The 16,516-nt window shown below is 41.6% G+C and overlaps 1 protein-coding gene across 3 annotated transcripts in view; it reads right to left on the reverse strand.

Annotated features, from left to right (window-relative positions):
- Nucleotides 1-16,516, reverse strand: part of scaf8 (SR-related CTD-associated factor 8) — a 72,813-nt gene that overhangs the window by 49,051 nt on the left and 7,246 nt on the right. The window contains exon 3 of one of the 3 annotated variants that reach the window (XM_061895549.1): nt 463-544. The exons of 1 other annotated variant lie outside the window; for it this stretch is intronic. The gene's annotated coding sequence lies outside the window, so the exon portion shown is untranslated. The remainder of the gene's footprint in view (nt 1-462; nt 545-16,516) is intronic. One more of the 3 variants, XM_061895550.1, reaches the window with a different exon arrangement.

A 16,516-nucleotide genomic window follows, 5' to 3' on the forward strand; every position in this document is an offset into this window, starting at 1 on the left:
TTAAAAAGTAAAAGGGATTTATATAAACATTACAGCCACACTATGTGTTTCAGGCCTCAACTAATTGCAGAGAAAAGTCAATGCAAATAGCAATACTGATCCAAATATGCCAGTTGCAGTATATTCTTGAATAATGAAGACCACGTTGGTGTGATGTATGTAACAAATACAACCCAATTGTAGTTTGTGTTCAAGAGTGCAAACACAAGAGAAGTGAGAAATGTGTGCTGAGAATAAAGATGTCCACAACCCATGTTTGTGCGCTTTACATTTTCAACATGTGTAACTGTGTTGACTCTAGAGAACTGCATCACCAGCCACAAATAAACATCTCTCCAAGCACTTGCTATTGACCACTGCCTGACAATCAAAGATATGTGACCAATTGAGGCAAAAGAGCTGCCAAAAATAAAAATGATGGCAGCTCTTCCATATTCTTTGTGAAACAACCCATACTCCTACCTAAGCTGGTTAGGGATTCTCTTATTTCTTTGTAACTCTCTCCACCCCATCCTCCAGTGCTTTGGGGGAGCTGGGAGAGCTGCTGAGGGAAGGGGAAACGAGTGTTATTCATAAGGCATGGCAATACCAAAAGGCACAGTAGTTCTTCAAGAACAAACAATAAGGCTGTAAGTTTCCTGCAATGAGTTACTATCAACAATGCAACTACCTTTATTAAATAATACTCATAATTGTACAATGTTACTATTACTCTGATACAAACACTTGAAGGGACCAGGACATTTTTTATTTTGCAGACATCAGTAAATATAACTGACTAATTATTTTAAATCTGCATTTAAACACATTTTTTTTTAAATACAAAATGGTGGATATTTTTGTCTGCTTTTTAAGTGGTTGCCATATTTTCAAGGCGATCTCTGGTGGGAATGTGCTCACCAGTGTGATAGCATATGCAAACCTGTGCCGAAAGACCTGCGCCGATATTTGGTAAGTCAATCAACCAAAGATAAATAAAAATTAGGTCGATAAGTTTTCCGAGCATTGATAAATTGCCATGTGTGTGCTTCGAGAGCACTCGCACATTTGTATCATGGCAAAATTAAAGGAAGGGGGTGAATTATGTTGTCCTCATTAACTGTCTAATTATTTGTGCAGCAACGTGGGGCCGCTGGCTCACTAGCATCAGAGTGCAAAAAGTGCTAAATGATCACAAAACCAAATTCTACCGCACCAGTGTGACATTATTTCAGTTTAAACCTTTGAAACAAGATGAGCATATCAACACAAAGGAGCCAGTTTTACGTATGTACTGGAATACAATAAACCTGCGCACCAACTTGAAACATAACCACTCGATAGTTCACACTCACTTCGCATTTGGTACACAAACCAGGTCAATGCAAACAAATTGGTGAAACAAAGACATAGAAAGTGTGGTTAATTTAATTGACAAAGACATGCTGCCATGTAATACTTAATAAAAAATAATCATTTCAAAAAATGCTGCAAACAATGCAAATATCATGTTGGCGTTCCTCAGAATCTGCCACACATTAAGTTTTTTTTTGCATATGACTTGTTAACATAGTGTTTATATTTTTACTCTGCACTTTTTTTTTTTTTAAATGTCCTAACTTGATTGTCAGTTAAGTACAGGTAATATATAACTCTACCTCTGCCCCCATGTTTAATACTGAAATGCAACTTTGTTTGACAATACTTTACTTAGCCATTTTATTTATTGATTTAGTTGTGTGTACAAACCCTGTTTCCATATGAGTTGGGAAATTGTGTCATATGTAAATATAAACAGAATACAATGATTTGCAAATCCTATTCAGCACATATTCAATTGAATGCACCACAAAGAAAGGATATTTGATGTTCAAACTCATAAACTTTATTTTTTTTTTGCAAATAATAATTAACTTAGAATTTCATGGCTGCAACACGTACCAAAGTAGTTGGGAAAGGGCATGTTCACCACTGTGTTACATCCCCTTTTCTTTTAACAACACTCAATAAACTTTTGGGAACTGAGGAAACTAATTGTTGAAGCTTTGAAAGTGGAATTCTTTCCTTTTCTTGTTTTATGTAGAGCTTCAGTCGTTCAACAGTCCGGGGTCTCCGCTGTCGTATTTTACGCTTCATAATGCGCCACACATTTTCGATGGGAGACAGGTCTGGACTGCAGGCGTGCCAGGAAAGTACCCGCACTCTTTTACTAACACGTGGCTTAGCATTGTCTTGCTGAAATAAGCAGGGGCGTCCATGAAAAAGACGGCGCTTAGATGGCAGCATATGTTGTTCCAAAACCTCTATGTACCTTTCAGCATTAATGGTGCCTTCACAGATTTGTAAGTTACCCATGCCTTGGGCACTAATGCAACCCCATACCATCACAGATGCTGGCTTTTGAACTCTGCGTCAATAACAGTTTGGATGGTTCGCTTCCCCTGTGGACTCATCAGACCACAGAACACTTTTCCACTTTGCATCAGATGATCTTGGGCCCAGAGAAGCTAGTGGCGTTTCTGGATGTTGTTGACAAATGGCTTTCGCTTTGCATAATAGAGCTTTAACTTGCATTTACTGATGTAGCGACAAACTGTATTTAGTGACAGTGGTTTTTTGAAGTGTTCCTAAGCCCATGTGGTGATATCCTTTAGAGATTGATGTTGTTTTTTTATACAGTGCCGTCTGAGGAATCGAAGGTCACGGTCATTTAATGTTGGTTTCCAGCCATGCCGCTTACGTGGATTGATTTCTCCAGATTCTCTGAACCTTTTGACTATATTATTGACCGTAGATGTTGAAATCCCTAAATTTCTTGCAATTGCACTTTGATAAACATTGTTCTTAAACTGTTTGACTATTTGCTCACGCAGTTGTGGACAAAGGTGTGTACCTCTCTTCATCCTTTTCTTGTGAAAGACTGAGTATTTTTTGGGAAGCTGTTTTTATACCTAATCATGGCACCCACCTGTTCCCAATTAGCCTGCACACTTGTGGGATGAGCATTCCTCAACTTAGTCAGTATTTATTGCCACCTTTCCCAACTTCTTTGTCACGTGTTGCTGGCATCAAATTCTAAAGTTAATGATTATTTGCAAAAAAAAAAAATTATCAGTTTGAACATCAAATATGTTGTCTTTGTCGCATATTCAACTGAATATGGGTTGAAAATGATTTGCAAATCATTGTATTCCGTTTATATTAACATCTAACACTATTTCCCGACTCTTATGGAAACGAGGTTTGTATATTTTTTCAACATATTTATTGCTTTTAGTTTTGAATATTTTTTGAAGTGCAAATTTTTGCTAACCGACAAAGTATATTTTATTGTTAATATTTGATTGTTTTACTTAACTTGGAGATTTAAAAATTTACATTCCAATTAAATGTTAAAATATACGAAAAATACAAGTTTATTGCCTTTGAAAGGATATACATGCATTATTATTATCTATTATCATTACTTCAATGGTTAATTTGGTCTCATAAAAATAATGGCAATAATGTGTGTGTGTTTGTCCTAGTCGTGCACCATACAGAGAGCAGAGATTTTTTCAAGTTTGACAATGTAGACATAAATTCTGTCATCACATAAACAAAATAAACCGACTAGTAGGGCTGGGCGATATATCAAATACACTCGATATATCGCGGGTTTGTCTCTGTACGATATAGAAAATTACTTTATAGTGATATTTGAGTATACGTCCTCACGCAGTTGCTTTTAGCTGCGGGCATTACACTTTTCTCACTCTCTCTTGTATCTGCTTTTCACAGGGACAAAACTAGCGCACCTTCTTACATACGTCACATACTGGCGCAACGTCATACCCCCTCGCGGAGCACACAGGTAGCTGTGATGCTAGCGGTGTGGTAACAAACGAAGGAATAATCAATGCTGAAGAAAAACAGCAGGTGGTGGTGGTTTGACTTTAAGCGGGAAGGTTTACAATTATGCGGCAAAAGCGTTGTTACAAAAAGTAGCAGCACTGCTAATGTCTGGCACCATTTCAAAAGTCACCCGCTACAGAATAAAGAATGCATGAAACTCCGCATGTCAACATCTCCGGCCGGTGCCACAACAACAAAATGCCCAAGCAACCATTTCCAGATCAACACCGTATGAATAAAAAGTCAACAACAGAAGGATAACGTCCACAGTAAACTACCACATAGTAAAGGACATACACTATTGGATTTCCTTTTATGCAGCTCATTTTTATTTGACAGTTATTGAAATATCTTGTGTGACATCATGCACTAAAGTGCACTATATATATGTTTTAAACTATTGTAGTGGCGTTATGTACAAAGAGTGCACTTTATTTTAGTGTTGTTTTGATATGTCATCTTAGTGACATGCACAAAATTGCACTGTATATGTTTTAAACTATTGTTGTGGCGTTGTGTACAAAAAGTGCACTTTTAGTGTTTTTTTTTTACATGTAATCTTAGTGACATCATGCACAAAATAGCACTAATAGCTTGTTTTATAATAATAAATAAATAAATAAATGGGTTGTACTTGTATAGCGCTTTTCTACCTTCAAGGTACTCAAAGCGCTTTGACACTACTTCCACATTTACCCATTCACACACACATTCACACACTGATGGAGGGAGCTGCCATACAAGGCGCCAACCAGCAACCATCAGCATCAGGAGCAAGGGTGAAGTGTCTTGCTCAGGACACAACGGACGTGACGAGGTTGGTACTAGGTGTGATTTGAACCAGGGACCCTCGGGTTGCGCACGGCCACTCTCCCACTGCGCCACGCCGTCCCGTTTTAAAATGTATCTGACAATCTTGCACTTTCTGTTTTGTAATTTACATGAATGTTTGTGCCACTGCTTAATAACTGTTTAATAAATACAGTTATGGTAAATTGACTTAGATGTGATTTCCCTCTCTCCATGAACATTTAAAATTATTCTAAGGGACAAGCAGTAGAAAATGGATGGATGGATGGATATATTAATGCAGTATGAACAAGAATGTTTCAATGTAGACACATAGAATCATCATACTGCTGTGACTATATGCATCTAGTGTTCATTCAAGGCAAAGGCAAAATATCGAGATGTATATCGTGTTTCGTGACATGGCCTAAAAATATTGAGATATTAATAAAAGGCCATATCATGCAGCCACCAAACCGGATCCCCTCAACGCCTTGACTGCGCCTAGAAATTCTGTCCATAAAAGTTATGAACAGAAACGGTGACAAAGGGCAGCCTTGGCGGAGTCCAGCCCTCACTGGAAACGTGTCCGACTTACTGCGACTTACGGCCATGCGGACCAAGCTCTGACACTGATCGTACAGGGATTTTACCGCCACAATCAGACAGTCCGATAGCCCATACTCTCTGAGCACTCCCCACAGGACTTCCCAACGGACACGGTTGAATGCCTTCAAGTCCACAAAGCACATGTAGACTGGTTGGGCAAACCCCCATGTACCGTCAAGGACACTGCCGAGAGTATAGAGCTGGTCCACAGTTCCACGATGAAGACAAAAACCACACTGTTCCTCCAGAATCCGAGGTTCGACTGTCCGGCTTCTGTTGTGATATAGCAATAAATAATATAATGATTTGGGAAAACGCTGCCATATTAATCAAAGTTCAACTGCACACTACCCTCTGAGAAGATATTAACAGTCATCAACTGTGGGTTTTAATTTTGGTTCAATGTACCAGGAGCGGGAAGCAGTTGGAATATAATAGTGGCTAAGTACAATTGTTTTACCAAAACACAACACTATTTCTCAATTAGAAGAAGCTCAAGGAAACGTACTGAATTTAAGACATCAAATTCCATCAAAAACAGCAAAGCCTTTTTTTGAAAGTATGTTTGTAGCTTCTGTAAGAGACTATTGGTCAAGATAGCCAAGTTGTTTACTTAAAGTACCAGTGGCATGTAAAAATAAGTTGCCTCTATATTGAAGCAGTTATCAAAGATATCAGATTTATGACACCAAAAGACTTCCAAAGTTTATGAATAAATAGGTATGATCAAAATAGTATCAATCTCACAGAGATTCCCGAGCCATTTTGAGTTAATGAGGAAGCCAGTCATGTGATCGCATGACGTAGCGTTAGGAACCACACATACCTTCCACATCTACAACAATGCTTATCAAGCAAACTTTGTGAGAGCTAACAACAATTACTTTGGGAAAAATTATGATCCAGAATCTTATATTTTTTAACCCGAACACAAAGAGGATGAGCAATAAGTTTTGGAAGCCAAGTGCTACACGGATGCCACTTTATTGTGAAACTACAGCATCAGCCGCATTGCTATGTGCTAAACATAAATACTAACCATGATATAACAAACAGTCACTGTAATATCCGCCCTCTTGCTGGGATGCCGACTGACGAGACGCTCACCTAATTCCATTAAGATGAAGATTCAATCGCAATCGATACTAAAGATTAAAAAAAAGTTGACGCCACTAACGTCATTTGGTGTCTTTTGTACCATCTCAGGAGATGTCAAAGTCGACCAGCCTCTCGGTCCATGGTCACAATTGTCTACTACCAGGTAAAAGGTGCATGAATTATAGTCTAAAATGTACTTTTAGCAAGTTTGAGACAAAGCAAAGGCAACCGTTGGCTTAGTGTGTCAACAATAGCAACGTAAGATTGCATTAGTTCACTAATGTCAATATGCCGCTAAAATAGGCTGTCTGTGTTGGCGCTTATAACGACAATATCACAAATTTTGGTTAATTTTCATGTCATGACATGTGAATATAGTATTGTTGGCAGTTTCTGGATGTTTTAGAAGGTTAATGGGCACTATAGAGGACCGTCGCTCTGTTGACTCATCTAATAGCTATTTATTTACAATTTTGAATGCATAAAAAAAGCTAAGCATGTGTTCTCGTCTTACAAAAGGATTGTGAATGATGAACAGCACATCTCTTTCCAATTTTTGCATATTTTCAGTATGGCTGATCTGATAACATGGTCAGAGCGCAGAAGCGTTACTACACTGATGTGGAATCTACAGAAATTACCAAAAATATTTTTACATATTTTGCGGATTATAAATACAATTGGATATGGTAATTGTATTTCCTTGAATGGCCACCGGGGCGCTATTTAATTTAAAACCTCTTCTCACCCCTGCGCCTACCAAAGGCATGCGGTAAAAGTAAGCATGCGCTAATTAATTTAAAACCTCTTCTGACTCCTGCGCTTACCAAAGGCATGCAGTAAAAATATGAGTGTGATGTAGGATACCATCATGAAAAGCACATTTAATAAAAAAAACGTTATTATGGTCTTACCTTTATGTAAGCATGTGTCAAATACATTCATACATTTGTGGAGACTATTAGGCTCTTGCCTTTCTATTTACTCTTTGCGCGCTTCCTAGTCACGTGACCGCCACAGTCTAATCAGCTGTAGTTGTATGCCGGTAGCAGGAAGTGACTGGTATGCTCTTGCTATTTACTCTTTGGGAACTCGCTGCTCTCTCCCTGTCACGTGACGAGAGAGAGAGCACCCTCTCCCTCGTCACATGGAGTTCCGACGCCACCAACTCCAGCCGTGCCCTGCCTGTCTGTCGGACCGTCGGCTCCACAGGTATATTAATAAAACATAGCTGCTTACTGTTCTTTTTAGCATACCGGTATTCGATAGCTTGGACCTTATTTCCTACTGAATAGCTCTTAATCTTCTACCCTTTATGCGATTTCAATTTACCAGTATTGAAATCAGCCTCCTCCATTTTGAAAATGATGACAGGGGAAGTGTCACTCGTGACGTCACGAGTTTGACCCGGCGGTAATACTAAGCATGTGCTAATTATTTTGCGAAGCGAGTTTGACCCGGCAGTAATTCAAGGCAGGCGCATACTATATACCCGGCGGCAATTCAAGGAATTACGGTAAATGGATAAAATTAAACACTAATAAACACGATAGCCGGCCGGGCACAGCCCGACGAGGCAACGTGGGTCATCCCTCTAATGGGCTCACCACTCATAGGAGGGGCCATAGAGGTCAGGTGCATTAAGAGCTGGGTGGCAGCCGAAGGCAGGGCACTTGGCGGTCCGATCCTCGGCTACATAAGCTAGCTCTTGGGACGTGGAATGTCTCCTCACTGGGGGGGAAAAGAGCCTGAGCTAGTGCGCGAGGTAGAGAAGTTCCGGCTGGATATAGTCGGACTTACCTCAACATACAGCAAGGGCTCTGGAACCAGTTCTCTCGAGAGGGACTGGACTATCTTCCACTCTGGCGTTGCCGGCAGTGAGAGGCGACAGGCTGGGGTGGCAATTCTAGTTTCCCCCCGGCTCAAAGCCTGCACGTTGGAGTTCAACCCAGTGGACGAGAGGGTAGCTTCCCTCCACCTTTGGGTGGGGGGACGGGTCCTGACTGTTGTTTGTGCTTATGCACCAAAGAGCAGTTCAGAGTACCCACCCTTTTAGGATACACTCGAGGGAGTACTGGAAAGTGCTCTCCCGGGTGATTCCCTTGTCCTACTGGGGGACTTTAACGCTCATGTTGGCAACGACAGTGAAATGTGGAGAGGCGTGATTGGGAAGAAAATGAGTGGTGTTTTGTTATTGGACTTTTGTGCTCGTCACAGATTGTCCATAACAAACACCATGTTCAAACATAAGGGTGTCCATATGTGCACTTGGCACCAGGACACCAGAGGCCGCAGTTCCATGATCGATTTTGTAGTTGTGTCATCGGATTTGCGGTCTCATTTTTTGGACACTCGGGTGAAGAGAGGGACGGAGCTTTCTACCGATCACCACCTGGTGGTGAGTTGGCTGCGACAGACCTGGCAGGCCCAAGCGCATTGTGAGGGTCTGCTGGGAACGTCTGGCAGAGTCTCCTGTCAGAGAGTTTCAATTCCCACCTCCGGAAGAACTTTGAACATGTCACGAGGGAGGTGCGGGACGTTGAATCCGAGTGGACCATGTTCCGCACCTCTATTGTCAAGGCGGCTGATTGGAGCTGTGGCCGCAATGTTGTTGGTGCCTGTCGTAGCGGTAATCCAAGAACCCGTTGGTGGACACCAGCAGTGAGGGATGCCGTCAAGCTGAAGGAGTCCTATCGGGTTCTTTTGGCTCATAGGACTCGGGAGGCAGTGGACAGGTACCGACGGGCCAAGCGGTGTGCAGCTTTAGCGGTCGCGGAGGCAAAAACTCGGACATGGGAGGGGTTCGGGGCAGCCATGGAAAAAGACTTCCGGACGGCTTCGAAGCGATTCTGGACCACCATCCGCCGCCTCAGGAAGGGAAAGCAGTGCACTGTCAACACCGTGTATGGTGCGGATGGTGTTCTGCTGATCTCGACTGCGAATGTTGTGGATCGGTGGAAGAAATACTTTGAAGACCTCAATCCCACCAACACGTCTTCCTATCAGGAAGCAGTGCCTGGGGAATCTGTGGTGGACTCTCCTATTTCTGGGGCTGAGGTTGCTGAGGTAGTTAAAAAGCTCCTCCGTGGCAAGGCCCCGGGGGTAGATGAGATCCGCCCAGAGTTCCTTAAGTCTCTGGATGCTGTGGGGCTGTCTTGGTTGACAAGACTCTGCAGCATCGCGGGAGCGGTATCGCTGGATTGGCAGACCGGGGTGGTGGTCCCTCTCTTAAAGAAGGGGGACCGGAGGGTGTGTTCCAACTATCGTGGGATCACACTCCTCAGCCTTCCCGGTAAGGTTTATTCAGGTGTACTGGAGAGGAGGCTACGCCGGATGGTCGAACCTTGGATTCAGGAGGAACAGTGTGGTTTTCGTCCTGGTCGTGGAACTGTGAACCAGCTCTATACTCTCGGCAGGGTCCTTGAGGGTGCATGGGAGTTTGCCCAATCAGTCTACATGTGCTTTGTGGAATTGGAGAAGGCATTCGACCATGTCCCTCGGGAAGTCCTGTGGGAAGTGCTCAGAGAGTATGGGGTATCGGACTGTCTTATTGGGGCGGTTCTCTCCCTGTACGATCAGTGCCAGAGCTTGGTACGCATTGCTGGCAGTAAGTCAGACACGTTTCCAGTGAGGGTTGTACTCCACCAAGGCTGTCCTTTGTCAATGATTCCGTTTATAACTTTTATGGACAGAATTTCTAGGCGCAGTCAAGGCGTTGAGGGGTTCCGGTTTGGTGGCCGCGGGTTCAGGTCTCTGCTTTTTGTAGATGATGTGGTCCTGATAGCTTCATCTGGCCGGGATCTTCAGCTCTCACTGGATCGGTTCACAGCCGAGTGTGAAGCGACCGGAATGAGTATCAGCACCTCCAAGTCCAAGTCCATGGTTCTCGCCCGGAAAAGGGTGGCGTACCTCCTCCGGGTTGGGGAGGAGACCCTGCACCAAGTGAAGGAGTTCAAGTACTTAGGAGTCTTGTTCACGAGTGAGGGAAGAGTGGATCGTGAGATCGACAAGTGGATTGGTGCGGCGTCTTCAGTAATGCGAACGTTGTATCGATCCGTTGTGGTAAAGAAGGAGCTGAGCCGGAAGGCAAAGCTCTCTATTTACCGGTCGATCTATGTTCCTATTCTCACCTATGGTCATGAGCTTTGGGTCAATTGTTTGCCCCAGTCAGGGGGGGCGCAAACAATTGAAAGGAGTGTGTAGATACTTATTTCATTTTTATTTTTTTTAAGTTTACACTTGTTCAAGAGCAAGTATTGATGCTGAGTTATAGATATTTTATCCCACTCAGGTTGTTTCTGTGTTTTGCTTTTTTAAATAATGTTTACAACATTATTTGCACTTTATACTGTTCCCTTTTTACTATTTAATGATGCCATTTTTGTTTGTCATGTATCATTTTTTCTATTTTGTTTTTATTCCTGAATACCAACCATTGTGTATTATTCAATCTCACCTAATTCAGCTGGCTAGTTGTTATCAAGAGTGCTAAAACCCTTTTCAACATGAATCTGACAACTAAATAGGCTAAATAACTTGACACTTTATTACACGCTCGGATAGGCCAGTATCGGCCAGTATTTGGTATCGGATCGGAAGTGCAAAAACTGTATCGTATCGGATCGGAAGTGCAAAAACCTGGATCGGGACATCCCTAAACTGCATGCTGCACAGTTTATTTTAAAAAAGCAGACAACAAAATTATTCCAGCACCTGGAACAACATTGAGCCAGGTGGAAAAAAATGCAATTCTTTACGAGGATATCAACAACAACAAACTCCACCTAAGAAGCAGCTTACGGTGGTGGAAACACAAAGTACCATTCATGATGAGAAAGGAGCACAATGTACAGTCAGCCAGCACATCCATCCATCTTCTACCGCTTATTCCTTTTGGGGTCGCGGGGGGCGCTGGTGCCTATCTCAGCAACAATCAGGCGGAAGGCGGGGTACACCCTGGAGAAGTCGCCACCTCATCGCAGGGCCAACACAGATAGACAGACAACATTCACACTCACATTCACACACTAGGGCCAATTTAGTGTTGCCAATCAACCTATCTATCCCCAGGTGCATGTCTTTGGAAGTGGGAGGAAGCCGGAGCACCCGGAGGGAACCCACGCATTCACGGGGAGGACATGCAAATTCCACACAGAAAGATCCCAAGCCTACTCAGGACCTTCGTACTGTGAGGCAGACGCACTAACCCCTCTGCCACCGTGAAGTCCCCACCCTGCACATCCAAACTGGACAACTCATACACGTGTGTGCTGCTGCAAAACTCTCATTGAATTATAACACAAATAATCATTAATATAATGATATAGTACATGCGCACTGAAGTGTACATTGTCTTTAAAATCAGTACACACTAACAAGGAGCCCAGAAAACTCCATGGAAAAGCCTGCGTTTATCCACTTACCAAAACTATAGAGTAATCTCAATGTTTTATTTGTTTATTCATTTGCATACAATGTACAATGCTACTTTTTTATTTACAGATCTATTTTATTCAAGACTGAAGTTTTAAGTTTGCACTTTGATATGATTGATTTTTATTACTTTTCAATTATTAATGGTATCTTTATGGAGTTTATTTGCACACAATGGGCAATGCTAATTTTTTTTTACAGAAGTATTTTATTCAGCCTGAAGTATTTCCTCACAGAGGAAGCTCCTAATTTAGTTATTAAAAATGGTCAAAAACAAGCATTATACGAATTACATTTTTTCTAAGAATAAAATGTGGTGTATATAATGTTATTTCAAGTAACTAGTTTTTGTTAAAATTAAAACAAAACTTGTTTTAATTATCTTTGTCATTTGTATTCATTGGTTTCCTTAAAAAGAAAGTAAAAAAACAAAACAATTCGAACAAGAAAATACTTGTGTCCGTTGTCAGCATAAGAGTGGCAACAAAAGCTAAAAAGAGCATCCGACTTAGTGTTTACTTCTGGACGCTACAATTCATTACATTACTTAATTTTGTTTTCATGCAAAAACAAAACTAATTTTTAATGTGCGGTGGCTAATATGTTGCAATGGCGCACCGCCACAAACAAATACATTAAGGGGTAACTCGGCCAATAAATAAGTGCTTACTAAAGTAAGTGTAGATAAAACCGCGTTACAGCAGAAAGTAAGCAGCAGGCATTAAACACGTAGATTAATAAGAGTCTAGAGAACAAATGATACAACATTGATCATCAGGCAGCCTGCGGCGGACTGATCCCATTCAATTTACAAGAGAGAAAGACACTTAAAATGTAATCTGCAGGATCTCGGGGTGAAAAAGAGACTGTGTATTCATGGCATACTCAATGGTCATTTGTTACTGCAATCTGCTATGGAATATCACCGCAAGAGCCACTGTAGTACCCAGTAACTAAAATGAGGCAATAATTTGGGCTGTCTTATTAATTGGATTCAAATATTCAACAATTGGATTCAGAGGGGTCTGACTCTCCTATCAACCTTTTCATTCATCTAGGTCAGGGGTCTCAGACACGCGGCCCGCAAGACGTTATTTTGCGGCCCCCACCTTAATATGAAAGTTTAATGTTAGTGCGGCCAGCAAGTTTTATATGAATGCCGCTTGACAGCGTTGTGTGCGGAGCTGAAGGAATCTACCAATCACGGTGTAGTATATAGCTCTCGAGGGCCGAACATTGACGTCACTTGCGTGATACAAGCACAGAAATGTTTTGCCGCTTTTCCACTTGACCCGCACGCGCTCTTCCTCCCTCGCTCTCTCTGTCACCGAAAATGTCCATAACACAGCCAGCCGAGTCCCACGGGTAGGAGGGGATAAAAGTTGCAAAAGTCGGCAAAAGTCCCCAAAATGTTAAAAATACCTACTAAGGTTCAAGTCCTAAAGTCCCGCCGCTTGCCGCGCAAGTCCCGGATGCCCAAAATGTCCAAAACGCACCCAGCCAAGTCCCACGGGAAGGCTGTGTGTGTCTCTCTCCCGCTCCCTCTCGCGGCGCCGCTGTAAACAGTACGAGTGCTTCCGAAGCACTCAGCCAAAGGACTGAGCGACAATTCAAAACTGTGGTGCACTGAACACCAGCGCTGATTATCCGACAAAAAAGTCGCTGAGCAAATCGAACGTGTAACACGTTAGTCGTGATGTCAGCCCGTTCGGAGCTAATTGTGCTATACCGTAACTGTAAACGCCACGGCGAGTCCCCACCCCCTGACCTCTCCCTCCTCCCGTTGGCTCCAGACAGAGACGATTTTTGTTATTTGGGTCCAAAATAGCTCTTTCAACGTTCTGGGTTGCCTACCCGTGCGTTAGTGGAAAAGCGGCAAATGAGTGAAAGCGACAGAAACGTTGCAATGGAGACTGATTTATTTACTTAATTATCATTTTGTTCATTTATATTTTGATTTTCTTTTGTGTTGAAAATAAAAATAAAGACATTTAAAAACTTTTTTTTTAATCTTTTCTTGCGGCCCAGGTAAATTGAGTTTGAGACCCCTGATCTAGGTCATTGTCATCTCAGGGCACTCAATCGATCGCAACCGAACTGCTTTGTTTGAGACGTTTTGCTTCTCATTTGAGTAGGCTTAATCAGTTTGTGCTCATAGACTTAGATTGGTCAGGTCTAGTCTAGCGGATGGTGCCAAAACCCCAAATACATATACTCTACCACTGTTGTACCATTAAGCCAATCCAATGTAACCTGCCATGCCTGTCAACCTGCCTACTAAACAAGTAAACTGCCATATGCCAAACTAACTGTCCTTTCCATTGTGTCCTGACCGACGCCCCGGGGGAAAATGAGACTACCTTTATAGAACCATACAGTCCTTTATAACTCTCCGCAACATTGTGGTCCTTCTGTGAGGCTGGAGGAGACGTACCCCAATGGCTTTGAGTTAAGAATCCCCTCTACCTCCAGTAGTGGTACCTCTGGGGGTACTTGAAAGTATGCCAAGGGGTACGTTTTTCAAGGTACAGTTGACAACCCTAGCACTATACAACATGGTGTTGGTGGAGAAAGAAGCTTGTTTATTAGACTTTATCTTCATTAGCCAAACTATTTTGTATATTATATTGATATCAAAGAGTAAACATGTTTTTTTATACGTAAGACCAGATCTCATGTATGAACACTACTGTATCTATATGCATATGTACATACATACATTTTGAATGTGTTGTGGGGTTTTTTTAAATAATACTTGGTTAAAAGAGTTCAGTATATGCTGTTTTTGAAAATTTTGAGCATATTTAAAAAATACCGCGATAATAATAATAACCGTGATCCTTTTCGGCACAATAACTGTGATAAGAAATTTTCATACTGCGACATCCCTTGTAGAACTATACGATACTTGTTTTATTAGAAATTGCAACAGTGGAGGATATTAGCATGCATGTGCATGTCAGAGCAAGTTTGCCTCTCAACAAGAGGATAGAGAAAAATAAGGAACTTAATGACTACAACTTAGGACTACAGATGGATAAAAATGACAGACTTGCGCAAAGCTCTTCAGGTAAAACTACCACATATAGAGGTATCTGCTGACATAACTAAGGCAAAATATTTTATATAGTCTCAAATTCCAAACGGACCATTTTGAGCAAGTTTGGAAGCAAGCCTGATCGTTTTACAAACATCACCGCCATGCCTCAATGGTCTGATTTCACATTTTTCCAACTTATAGGGAGCCGAAATACACAAAAACAAGTACCAACAGGTAAGAGGAGTTGGTTTTACATAATAGAGCACAACGCTAATAATCATTCTTCTTTCATGGCTCTACCAACTGTGCCAACTTCATCCTTCACACCTAAAAATTTGATCGCTCTCATCCACAGCGAGTGTTAAGTGCTCTAAATTCGTGTTGGTTTAATACAACTTTACATCGCTACATAAAAAGGCCGTCTATTGGTCTGTCACTTGTGTGTCACTGGTGTTATTGTTAATAGATTTGTTACTTTTAGCAATAAACGGAGCGCAATGTGGGAATTTACCTCGGACCGTCAAAATTACTGTTTGAACGGGGTGCAGCTGGGAATTGAATCACTCAGGTTCTACAAGAAGACAAATCATGATGAAGAGCGTATTAACTTTCCCCATCATGTGACACTCATCATCAGCTAAAAAAGAGAGCCAACTGAGTTGCTTCTAACGAGTAAGATGACTTGATCACTGCTTTTATTTTTATGAGCTCGCTATTGTCTGACCTTACAAAAGGATCTACAGTAATGGTGTTTAATTTAAGGCACAGCGTATTCTGTATTTATGCCGAACAGTATAAAACAGAGGTGAAGACCTAAGTGCCCATTTGTACGAAACACGACATAAAAACAATTAAGATTTAGCAGCTAAGTTCTTCTTTTGTTGATATTAACCACAAAATGTATCACCATTAGACACAGACATATGAGCACCCTTTGAGGGGAAAAAAGAGGAAAACTGACGAAAAAAATGGGGAAATTTCTATTGACAAGGCACAAAAGAAGATTTTAAAAGTCAAGACTACTTTTCCTGCGATTGGGTGCTTTTGAACACCATTCTACCTTTACATTTATTCTCATTTACCATCCTTTTTTGGGTGTCTTTTTTATACTTAAATATCCCATGTAATGTACCACAGAATTTCAAGTTGTTTTATTAGCTAATTTACAAACATTACCATCATTTAATGAGTAATATAAAATTATATAACATGCATGCAAAGTACTCTGAAAACGTTTCCCATTTGGCAACGCTATCCTATAGCCACAACCCTGGGGTAATATACCTCTGGTGTTGTGACCTCTGTTTACATCAGTCAGATCAAAAATATATCTTCTCGCTGGCTACTAAAAAATGCTCTGAACAACAACTGGTTCAGAACTAACAGTGTTCGGATCGTAATCATCCAAATGTGATTAGCAGCAAAGAAGAAAGCCGACAGCGTTGTAGCCCGCGGAGCTAACGCAGGCAACAACAACTGAGCTAGCTAGATGATGCTAAATATGCTAACTAGCGAGCTTGTTTTGGCGCCCCTGATCGTCTCCCTGTCGTCCTATTCAGTGCACCATTTAGACAAGAGTAACATCAAGTACCAGAGGCTGAGGCGTGTGTTCTACAAATGTTGCTTAGAACCCTTTTTTTTTTATATTTCATTAAAAAACCACAGGTGTGATAT

The sequence above is a fragment of the Nerophis ophidion genome, linkage group LG03 (genome assembly GCF_033978795.1).
Source record: "Nerophis ophidion isolate RoL-2023_Sa linkage group LG03, RoL_Noph_v1.0, whole genome shotgun sequence".
In the NCBI taxonomy this organism is placed as follows: domain Eukaryota; kingdom Metazoa; phylum Chordata; class Actinopteri; order Syngnathiformes; family Syngnathidae; genus Nerophis; species Nerophis ophidion.